This window comes from Macrobrachium nipponense, chromosome 8 (assembly GCF_015104395.2).
Source record: "Macrobrachium nipponense isolate FS-2020 chromosome 8, ASM1510439v2, whole genome shotgun sequence".
In the NCBI taxonomy this organism is placed as follows: domain Eukaryota; kingdom Metazoa; phylum Arthropoda; class Malacostraca; order Decapoda; family Palaemonidae; genus Macrobrachium; species Macrobrachium nipponense.
This window is the reverse complement of record NC_087203.1, coordinates 1,472,662-1,484,028: the sequence shown is the minus strand read 5'-3', so window position 1 is coordinate 1,484,028 and position 11,367 is coordinate 1,472,662. Positions and strand designations below refer to the sequence as shown.

The 11,367-nt window shown below is 36.5% G+C and overlaps 1 long non-coding RNA gene across 1 annotated transcript in view; it reads left to right on the top strand.

Moving 5' to 3' along the window:
• Window positions 1-1,502, top strand: part of LOC135223204 (uncharacterized) — a 6,688-nt gene extending 5,186 nt beyond the window's left edge. Inside the window, exon 2 of the long non-coding RNA XR_010316417.1 lies at window positions 969-1,502. This is a non-coding gene — a long non-coding RNA (uncharacterized LOC135223204). The remainder of the gene's footprint in view (window positions 1-968) is intronic.
• Window positions 1,503-11,367: the final 9,865 nt, after the last annotated feature.

Genomic DNA, 11,367 nt, shown 5'->3' with positions numbered 1-11,367 from the left:
TTACCTCGAAGGAGCGATTATCACCTTTTATGTCCTCTGGTGTTATTTATAAATATCTTGCCCTGAATGTCAAACAGGGACCTATGTGTGATCCACCAGCAGACTCCTTAAGGTGCGTATCGATTCTCATCGTGGCATAAGCTTCCGTACTGGCAGCAGGATTGCAAACCCAATAACTCTCCAATATTAGAAATCACTCCAAATATGTAAACATATATCGATAATAAAGACTTCAGTATTTTAGGCCTACACCAACCCGCACGACCTTGTTATTCTAGAATCGCTCTTAATTAAACAACTTGTTCCGTCGTTGAATACCCATAACGTCTTCCTCCCCTCTGTATTTGTCTTGACTTGTTTTGTTTTTTATTTATGTTTTTTATGTTTACGTTTAGTTTAACGCTGTCACTCCTCTAGGTCGGTCCTTAACTTCTTTGTTCTGTAACTGCTTTCAATCTTTTGTCAATTTTTGCTTATTTTATGTTCATTTATCTTTCATTTTAATGTATGCCTTTTAAATAATTTAACTTCCTTAATTTTAATGTGGTATATTTTGTACACTTGTAGAATAACTTTTTTAACTTTTGCATTTCTGAATTTTTAATACTTAGTTTTGTTTTTACAATTTTACTAGGAAATTTATTTTTCATTTTAACAGCCTGATGATGTAATTAACTTGCATAATTACGAAACGTTGCAATAAAGACAGCATGTACATCTGTGTGTGTCCTCTTCCCTTCATTGATGGTTATTAATACGGATTGACTCCTGACTCCTGGCACTAAGCTATATATATATATATATATATATATATATATATATATATATATATATATATATATATATATATATATATATATATATATTGCTCTACACGACGGCGTCAATAACCTCGTCGTTGCGACGCCAGTAAGAATTAATAAATCAATCAATCAATGCTCTACACGTGTCTATTCTCAATATTACAGATTTTCAACGATCCAGTACTGATGGGAGTTGGTGAAACATCTCTTGCAGCAACAACACCTGTAATGACACCGCCTGCAGTGTCTACTGCATGTCCTACGGACAATACGGACAATTCAGCCAGAAGTGACACCTTTACTACAGTGAATACTGCCAATCGATCAGGCAAAAGGATGCGTGACGATGCAGACGATGTTATGCGGGAAGCCCTCCACCAGCTGAGGGAATTGTCGTCTACACAGGACACTGCTGATGATTGTACTGCTTTTGCAACCGTAGTTGCAAACGATCTTCGACAATTGAAAGGGAAAACCAAAATTTATGCAGAAAAACTAATTTATGATGTTCTTTTTCTTGCTAAACTTTGTCGTCTTTCGTCGACATCAATGGTTAAAGAGTAGTTTTTCACATTTATATTACTGTTTATTGTCGATATAAATTACCATTACTTGTTTTTTTGGGAAGGGTTCGTCAGGATACACAATTTGGCATTATTCATAATTAGCATAGAAAATATAAGATTACTTGGTGTGAAAGTGATGTTATCATTAGCCTTTAAACAAACACTCACCTTTAAATAATCATCATTGAGAACTGCATATATGGCTTCACATGTCTCCGGTATAATTAGAGACAAACTCTGCTTTGATATCCTCGTGGTATATTGCAGCGATGTATATGAGCACCCAGATGTAAAAATCTGAGCGTTGCTTCCAGACGAGCTTCTGCACTTATGCTGTGCCTCAAATTGGTATCCTGCTTTCTTATGTACGGTTTCACTTTTGCAAGTAGTGTATAGAAAATATTTACATCCATTCTCTTGTACTTGATAAATTCATGCTCAGGTCCATGTTGGAGTTCACGTAATATAGTCACATGACTTCCCAACTCTCCTCTTCTACGCAACCACTCTCTACACCACTATCTCTTCTGCACTCTATCTTTTTTTTTTCCTTTTTTCTTAAACACACTGCAAGTATTACTCCACACAGTGCTATTTTTTTTCTTTTCCACTGTGCTAGGCATGGTGAGACCACCCTTGTTATTGCCTCCTGAACGACCTAAACTTCCCTACCAAACCCACCTATCCTGCGTTGTGAAGACTACAGCAGCGTTGCTTCATCACCGAGTATTTCCTCATTAGTTTGAAAGAAAACGTGAAAGGTATACCTGACCTAAATTAGCTGATCTCTCAAATTCAGGAAGCATTACATGAAGAGTGAAATAATAAAACAATTTTATGAGTTTTTTTTTATTTACATAATTACTGTATTAGCTATACAGACATTTTATTTACATATCCAATACTATTTAAAGAAGTCGTCATTACTCTTCATTAATTGCCCTACTCCTCCACCACCTCTTCCTCATTTATATCATCACCATGACTTCAAGCATTCAATCATAGATTTAGTCGGCGTAAACCTAGTGCAACCTCCAGCCTTTTTTACTGCTTCAGATACCATGATATGTATATGTGTGTGTGTGTGTGTGAGAGAGAGAGAGAGAGAGAGAGAGAGAGAGAGAGAGAGAGAGAGAAGCGAATGAATGAATGCTATGCATGTAAAGTTCTTTACTCATGTTATTCTATAAACCTGTTCATACAGTTTTGTTCCCCATTACAGACATATGCATCCATACGCGAACAAAATATGTACCTATCACATTCACAGTACCTACATCAAAATCATGTTTGTCTTAAAACAATCTTGTGCGTATATGTTTCCAAATGAAAAGGTATATAAATTTTTCCATAAAACCGAGTTGGGTAGGCTGTCTACCAATTTTTTTTTTTTTTTTGTGGGGGGGGAGTAGCTCTAATAGATAAAAAACGTAATGAATGTTAAGAATGGACCACAATTTCTCTATAAACATCTTTTATGCATTTTAAATATTTATTATTCAATATCCACTAAGTTAACCCTTAAACGCCGAAGCGGTAAAAATAAAAAACTCCCCCGAATGCCGGAGCCGGTTTTGAGTGAGCGCGGAAGCGGATAAAATAATTTTTTCAAAAAATCACAGCGCGCTTAGTTTTGAAGATTAAGAGTTCATTTTTGGCTTCTTTTTTTGTCATTGCCTGAAGTTTAGTATGCAATCATTAGAAATGAAAAATAATATCATTATCATATGTAAATAATGCGATATATGGTAGCGAAAAAAAGATAATTCATACATAATTGTATTAAAATCACGCTGTGCAAAAAACGGTCAAAGCTAACGAGTTTCTTTTTTTTTCGTTGTATTATACACTAAATTGCAATCCTTTTGATATATAATACATTGTAAAACAATAAAAGCAACACCGGAAAAATGTTATCACAAAATGATATATGAATTCGTAACGCGCGGACGTAAAAAAATGTTTTTTTCAAAAATTCATCGTAAATCTAAATATTGTTCTAGAGACTTCCAATTTGTTTCAAAATGAATACAAATGATTGAATATTACGATACTGTAAGAGTTTTAGCTTACAATTGCAGTTTTCGACCATTTCCGACGAGTTAAAAATGACCAAATGTCGAAATTTTTTTATAAATTTTTTTTATATGCAATTATTTCGGAAATTAGAAAAGCTACAACCTTCAAATATTTTTTCCTTTTATTCTACATGAAATTGCACACATTTTCATACATAAAACTCTATGAAATGCCTAATATGAAACGGAGCAAATTTTCCGAGAATGCGATGTACGCAATTCGCGATTTATGGCGGAGAATCCGCGCGCGGAGGGAAGGAAAGTTTTTTTCATAAATTCACCATAAATCCAAATATTGTGATAGAGACTTCCAATTTGTTGCAAAATGAAGGTAAATGATTGAATATTACTATAATATAAGAGTTTTAGCTTACAATTGCGTTTTTTGACCATTTCGGTAGAGTCAAAGTTGACCGAACGTGGTTTTTTTTTCTATTTATCGTGATTTATATGCAAATATTTCGAAAATGAGAAAAGCTACAACCTTCAATTATTTTTCGTTGTATTCTACATGAAATTGCGCACATTTTCATATATAAAACTTTATGTAACGACTAATTTAAAATGGTGCAAACATTACCACAATCGCACGTATAATTTTTTCGGAAGAGTTACCGCGCGGACGTAAGGAAAATGTTATTTTTTTCATAAATTCACCATAAATCGAAATATTGTGCTAGAGACTTCCAATTTGTTACAAAATGAAGGTAAATGATTGAATATTACTAAAATATAAGAGTTTTAGCTTACAATTGCGTTTTTCGACCATTTCGGTAGAGTCAAAGTTGACCGAAGGTTGAAAATTTGTCACATCATTTTTTATATGAAAATATTTCAAAACTGATAAAAGCTACAACCATGGGTGTTTAGTTGTATTGTGCATGAAATTGCGCACATTTCCATATATAAAACTTTATGTAACGGCTAATTTTAAAATGGTGCAAACATTACCACAATCGCATGTATGATTTTTTTCGGAAGAGTTACCGCGCGGACGTAAGGAAAAAGTTTTTTCATAAATTCACCATAAATCGAAATATTGTGCTAGAGACTTCCAATTTGTTGCAAAATTAAGGTAAATAGTTTAATATTACTACAATATAAGCGTCTTAGCTTACAATTGCGTTTTTCGACCATTTCGGTAGAGTCAAAGTTTACCTAAGGTTGAAATTTTGGCACTTATTGTTATTTATATGGAAATATTTCATAACTGGTAAAAGTTACAATCATGAGTATTTATTTTTGTTGTATTCTAAATGAAATTGCGCACATTTTCATATATAATACTTCATGTAACGGATAATTTAAAACGGTGCAAAAATTATGTCAAAGTGACGAAATAATTTCCGAGATGTGTCACTGATACTTTTTAGTGCGATAAGAAAGAAATTCGCGCTTGCGCGCCTGCGTAACGATTGTAAACAAAACAACGCCTTGATCCGTGAACTCCCAGCATCCCCCAAGGTGCGTGATTCAAAAGTTTTTGGCTGGTAGGCCTATAAGTATTTTTTCGCGAATTTTAAAAAAAACTTTTTTGAGTCGACGTATGGTACGTCCATTCGGCATACGGGGGAGATTTTGACACGACGTTTAATACGTCCATTCGGCAAGATTTGCACGGTTTAATAATCCATTTGGCGTTTAAGGGTTAATACGAAATTTATCTCCAGTAACAAATGCTTTTAGGAATGAAGAACATACAAACATCAAAGTACTCTCAGTGAAATCTTAAATATAGAATATGTTTACATATGTATGCATGTGTATGTATGAATGTAAGTATATATAATGTATTGTAGATAAGTTTGTGTTATACATACATATGAAAAAAAAATCTGTAGAAATGCCTTAATACAGCTATAAGCGTTGAGGAAATATTTCCTCATTATCAGTTTGAGGGGGAATTAGGTACTCATATCTTCGTCTGATTGTCCCTAACTCAAATCTTCATCGTTAGCAGACTAATTTCCTAACTTTGGTAACGCTGCTACAGACGGCCTTTGCCTGGTAAGGGCAGAGACCGTCGGGGTCTGCCTAACAGTATGAGCCTGAAAGGATACGATCATCTGGTAACATTGCTTCAGAAGAGAGAGAAATACAATCAGCGGGCAGTGTCTGCCGGGCTCTGCTCGACAGTGTCGACAGGGCCTTAGACAGCGTACCCCACAATATTCGTACACTGATTACTTACAAAACCCAGATCACAACATTCACATATTGTTACATCTCCCTTCTTTTACATTTTCTCAACAAAATTTTGAAGAACTTTCTTCTAAATAAATGGTCCCTGCAACATACATCTAATCTTACATACCTAATTGGCTCTTTAAATTTATCACAAACAGTCCTAAAGATATTGAGGTTTTCTTACAACTCGACCACCTCTGGTTCTTTGTGATTCTAAGTTATCAGCCTGAGGAAGTGTAAAAGATTTATTTGCAACATCATTTGTATTGACATCAGTTTCAATTTCAATATCAGAATCAATATAATTATCAGTTACTGTCTCTGATGTCTTTCTCAGAAATTTGCGATTTCTAAAATATACTTTGCCTTCTACTTCTATTGTGTATTTCCTTTTTGAAAACCTCTTTTATTACCTTACCTTTCTTCCATTCCTTTTATCCTGGAACTGGTTGTACACGGATGACATCACCTGGTTTTAATAAGACTAAATTTTTACATGATCTGTTATAATATTTAGCTTGTATAATCAATTTCTTAGTTTGAACTTCTGGTACCCCATCAACAATCTTGGGTTTAAGTAAATTTTCTGTTATGGACAATTGACTTTTAGTTCTTCTACCAAAAAATCTCTGAGCAGGTGAAGAGTTAAATCCCTCAGTTAGAGTATTTCTGTGAAGGTAATTGCTTCCTAGCAAAGAAAGATAAAGGAAAGGAGAACGCATTTTCGAGAAGTTCGGCAGTAAGGAGGTTTTCGCGCCACTGTTGGAGGCGCCTATGCTCGCGGCTGTTCTAGAATCGGCAGGAGTGTTGTGGATCTCGTCGGGACGTGAGAAACGCCGCGATTTCTGATGCAATACCTCGTCTAGATTCATCTAAGAAGTTCTAGAAATCCCTGGAGTCGGTGACATTCGCCGTAGGCTCCGCCCCCTGAGTGCCGTATAAATGCGATGAACGAACTTTGGAGAGCAGTGATCGTAGAAGGAAGAGATCGTTAAAGTGAGAGATCACCAGTTAGTAAGAGCCACAGATCAGATTATCAGTGAGAGATCAGCAGCAGTGATCGTCAGAGAGAGACTAGAGATGAAGGAACCGACGAAGTATCGATCAAAAGAAGAGTTGTTCGGAAGTTGGTTGGCTATTGGTCTAGTCGTCTTCAGGAGTGGACGAATTATCTCGACGTCGAGCAGACTGCAGAGAAGAAAAGGTCCTGCTAGAGGTTTTGGGTATTTCCTACCTTACAGGTAGACTAGTTTCTGCAATACGGAGTCAAGAGGACGACTGCAATTGCCGCTCTACATTTATGAAGCCAGCGCGTTGAATCGCCAAATCAAGTAGCAAGTATTTGAATTGTGTCACTGTTCCCCCAGTTCACGCAGTGTAAGATTCTATCTTTTTATGTAAATAGGAGATACCATTCTGCATTTACCTTTGTTAGTAAGCTTGTAAATAAACCTTTGTTGTGTTAGAGTTTCTTTCTATATTCGTATCCCCAGTTTCAACTGTTTGTGTTGATATATTTTTTTTAATTTCATATCGAACCTGAAACAGACCTCTCTCAGAGGCCGTAACATTGTGTCGACCTTAACCAGGATATTTCGACACCGTAACATTGTCTCTGAGATCTCAGAGTCCGTAACTTTGTGGCGACCTTGCCTAGGCTATCAACACTTTAACAGTTTGAAACAGGGAGGATATAGAAAGAATCAGAATGAGTGAGATGGTGAAAGAGTTTATTGAGTCAGGTAAGCTACTAGGTCTAGAGGGGAATGATCTCCGTTAGTATGTTGAGAAGAAAGAAAGGGAAAAGTATGAGAGAGATGAAAGAGCGGCTGAGAGAGAAGTAATGAAAATGCAGCAAGAGAAAGAGAGAGAAGTAATGAAAATGCAGCAAGAGAAAGAGAGAGAAGTAATGAAAATGCAGCAAGAGAAAGAGAGAGAAGTAATGAAAATGCAGCAGAGAGAGAAGTGATGAAAATGCAGCAAGAGAGAGAGAGATGTTGGTAATGCAGCAGGAAGAGAGAGAGAGAGAGCGTATGCATGAGCAGGAAGAAAGAGAAAAGGTACGTATGCATGAACAGGAAGAGAGAGAGAAAGAGCGTATGCATGAGTTGGAAATTGCTCGGTTAAGGGAAAGTACTCGTAGCAGTCGGTCAGGCGAGAACGAAAACAAAGCTGATACTTTAGGTATGAGTACAGTGCTAAAATTAGTACCAAAGTTCGATGAGGAAGATGTTACGACATATTTCATGTGTTTTGAGAAGTTAATGGAACGAGTAGGTTCTCCTAAAGAAACGTGGACTTTATATTTACAGTCAGTCTTGAGTGGTAGGGCACTTAGTGTGTAAAGTTGCATGTCTAAGGAGGAATGTGATAATTACGATATCGTGAAAGAAACCGTTCTTAGGTGCGTGATTCAAAAGTTTTTGGCTGGTAGGCCTATAAGTATTTTTCCGCGAATTTTAAAAAAAACTTTTTTGAGTCGACGTATGGTACGTCCATTCGGCATACGGGGGAGATTTTGACACGACGTTTAATACGTCCATTCGGCGTTTAAGGGTTAATACGAAATTTATCTCCAGTAACAAATGCTTTTAGGAATGAAGAACATACAAACATCAAAGTACTCTCAGTGAAATCTTAAATATAGAATATGTTTACATATGTATGCATGTGTATGTATGAATGTAAGTATATATAATGTATTGTAGATAAGTTTGTGTTATACATACATATGAAAAAAAAATCTGTAGAAATGCCTTAATACAGCTATAAGCGTTGAGGAAATATTTCCTCATTATCAGTTTGAGGGGGAATTAGGTACTCATATCTTCGTCTGATTGTCCCTAACTCAAATCTTCATCGTTAGCAGACTAATTTCCTAACTTTGGTAACGCTGCTACAGACGGCCTTTGCCTGGTAAGGGCAGAGACCGTCGGGGTCTGCCTAACAGTATGAGCCTGAAAGGATACGATCATCTGGTAACATTGCTTCAGAAGAGAGAGAAATACAATCAGCGGGCAGTGTCTGCCGGGCTCTGCTCGACAGTGTCGACAGGGCCTTAGACAGCGTACCCCACAATATTCGTACACTGATTACTTACAAAACCCAGATCACAACATTCACATATTGTTACATCTCCCTTCTTTTACATTTTCTCAACAAAATTTTGAAGAACTTTCTTCTAAATAAATGGTCCCTGCAAACATACATCTAAATCTTACATACCTAATTGGCTCTTTAAATTTATCACAAACAGTCCTAAAGATATTGAGGTTTTCTTACAACTCGACCACCTCTGGTTCTTTGTGATTCTAAGTTATCAGCCTGAGGAAGTGTAAAAGATTTATTTGCAACATCATTTGTATTGACATCAGTTTCAATTTCAATATCAGAATCAATATAATTATCAGTTACTGTCTCTGATGTCTTTCTCAGAAATTTGCGATTTCTAAAATATACTTTGCCTTCTACTTCTATTGTGTATTTCCTTTTTGAAACCTCTTTTATTACCTTACCTTTCTTCCATTCCTTTTATCCTGGAACTGGTTGTACACGGATGACATCACCTGGTTTTAATAAGACTAAATTTTTACATGATCTGTTATAATATTTAGCTTGTATAATCAATTTCTTAGTTTGAACTTCTGGTACCCCATCAACAATCTTGGGTTTAAGTAAATTTTCTGTTATGGACAATTGACTTTTAGTTCTTCTACCAAAAAATCTCTGAGCAGGTGAAGAGTTAAATCCCTCAGTTAGAGTATTTCTGTGAAGGTAATTGCTTCCTAGCAAAGAAAGATAAAGGAAAGGAGAATGCATTTTCGAGAAGTTCGGCAGTAAGGAGGTTTTCGCGCCACTGTTGGAGGCGCCCATGCTCGCGGCTGTTCTAGAATCGGCAGGAGTGTTGTGGATCTCGTCGGGACGTGAGAAACGCCGCGATTTCTGATGCAATACCTCGTCTAGATTCATCTAAGAAGTTCTAGAAATCCCTGGAGTCGGTGACAGTCGCCGTAGGCTCCGCCCCCTGAGTGCCGTATAAATGCGACGAACGAACTTTGGAGAGCAGTGATCGTAGAAGGAAGAGATCGTTAAAGTGAGAGATCACCAGTTAGTAAGAGCCACAGATCAGATTATCAGTGAGAGATCAGCAGCAGTGATCGTCAGAGAGAGAGAGACTAGAGACGAAGGAACCGACGAAGTATCGATCAAAAGAAGAGTTGTTCGGGAGTTGGTTGGCTATTGGTCTAGTCGTCTTCAGGAGTGGACGAATTATCTCGTGTTATCTCGACGTCGAGCAGACTGCAGAGAAGAAAAGGTCCTGCTAGAGGTTTTGGGTATTTCCTACCTTACAAGTAGACTAGTTTCTGCAATACGGAGTCAAGAGGACGACTGCAATTGCCGCTCTACATTTATGAAGCCAGCGCGTCGTATCGCCAAGTCAAGTAGCAAGTATTTGAATTGTGTCACTGTTCCCCCAGTTCACGCAGTGTAAGATTCTATCTTTTTATGTAAATAGGAGATACCATTCTGCATTTACCTTTGTTAGTAAGCTTGTAAATAAACCTTTGTTGTGTTAGAGTTTCTTTCTATATTCGTATCCCCAGTTTCAACTGTTTGTGTTGATATATTATTTTTTTATTTCATATCGAACCTGAAGCGGACCTCTCTCAGAGGCCGTAACATTGTGTCGACCTTTAACCAGGATATTTCGACACCGTAACATTGTCTCTGAGATCTGAGTCCGTAATAATTTCTCCATTCAAGAAGTGCTAATAAAGGACCACGGCCATCTTCCTTTGATTTTGTGAACAACTGTTTCATTATTTTTACTGCATTTTCAGCTTTGCCATTTGACTGGGTGGGGGGGGGGGGGGTAAGGGGATGATTTTACATATTTAAATGACCATTTCTTACAAAAGTTTGAAATTCACTTGATGTAAATTGTGAGCCACAGTCACTTACTACAATGTCTGGTATACCATAGCGTGAAAAATGACTCCTTACCTTGCTTACATTTGACGCTAACATATTTGCCAATGAATTTATCTCAAAATATGATGAATAATAATCTACCAAAATCAAATACTAGTTACAATTGCCAACACTAAAAATATCCATTCCAATTTTAGACCAAAGGAAAATCATGTGAATTTAAGGATTCCTTGGTTTGTTTACTACCATACTTATTACACACCACACAAGAAGAAACATAATTCTTTATATCTGCACCCATGCCAGGCCAGAACAATATATCTCTACCATATCTAACAGCAGCTTCAATCCCATTGTGAGCATAATGAATTTGTTTCAGCATGTAAGACCTTAAACATGATGGGACAACATTCCAATTACCTCAAAAAATTATATCATTATCAACAGTAAGTTCATCCCTAAATTTAAAAAAAAAGATCTTATGATTTCAGGAACCTCTTTACAATGAGTGGGCCAACCTTTTAGAACTGTTTCTTTTAATGTTTGCAATGCAACATCACTTATGGTCTTTTGTCTAATATCCTCAAGTCTTTCATTTGCCACAGCAACATGTTCTGTCATATTTACTTTACTAACCTCTACAAATAATGCAATTACATCAGATTTATCAGCACCTGAAAATGCATTCGACAAGAAATCTCTACTCAATGTATCTGCTATGTACATTTTACTACCTGGTTTATACTTAACACTCAAATTAAACTTCTGCAATTGCAATAACATGCTTTGTAACCTCTTAGG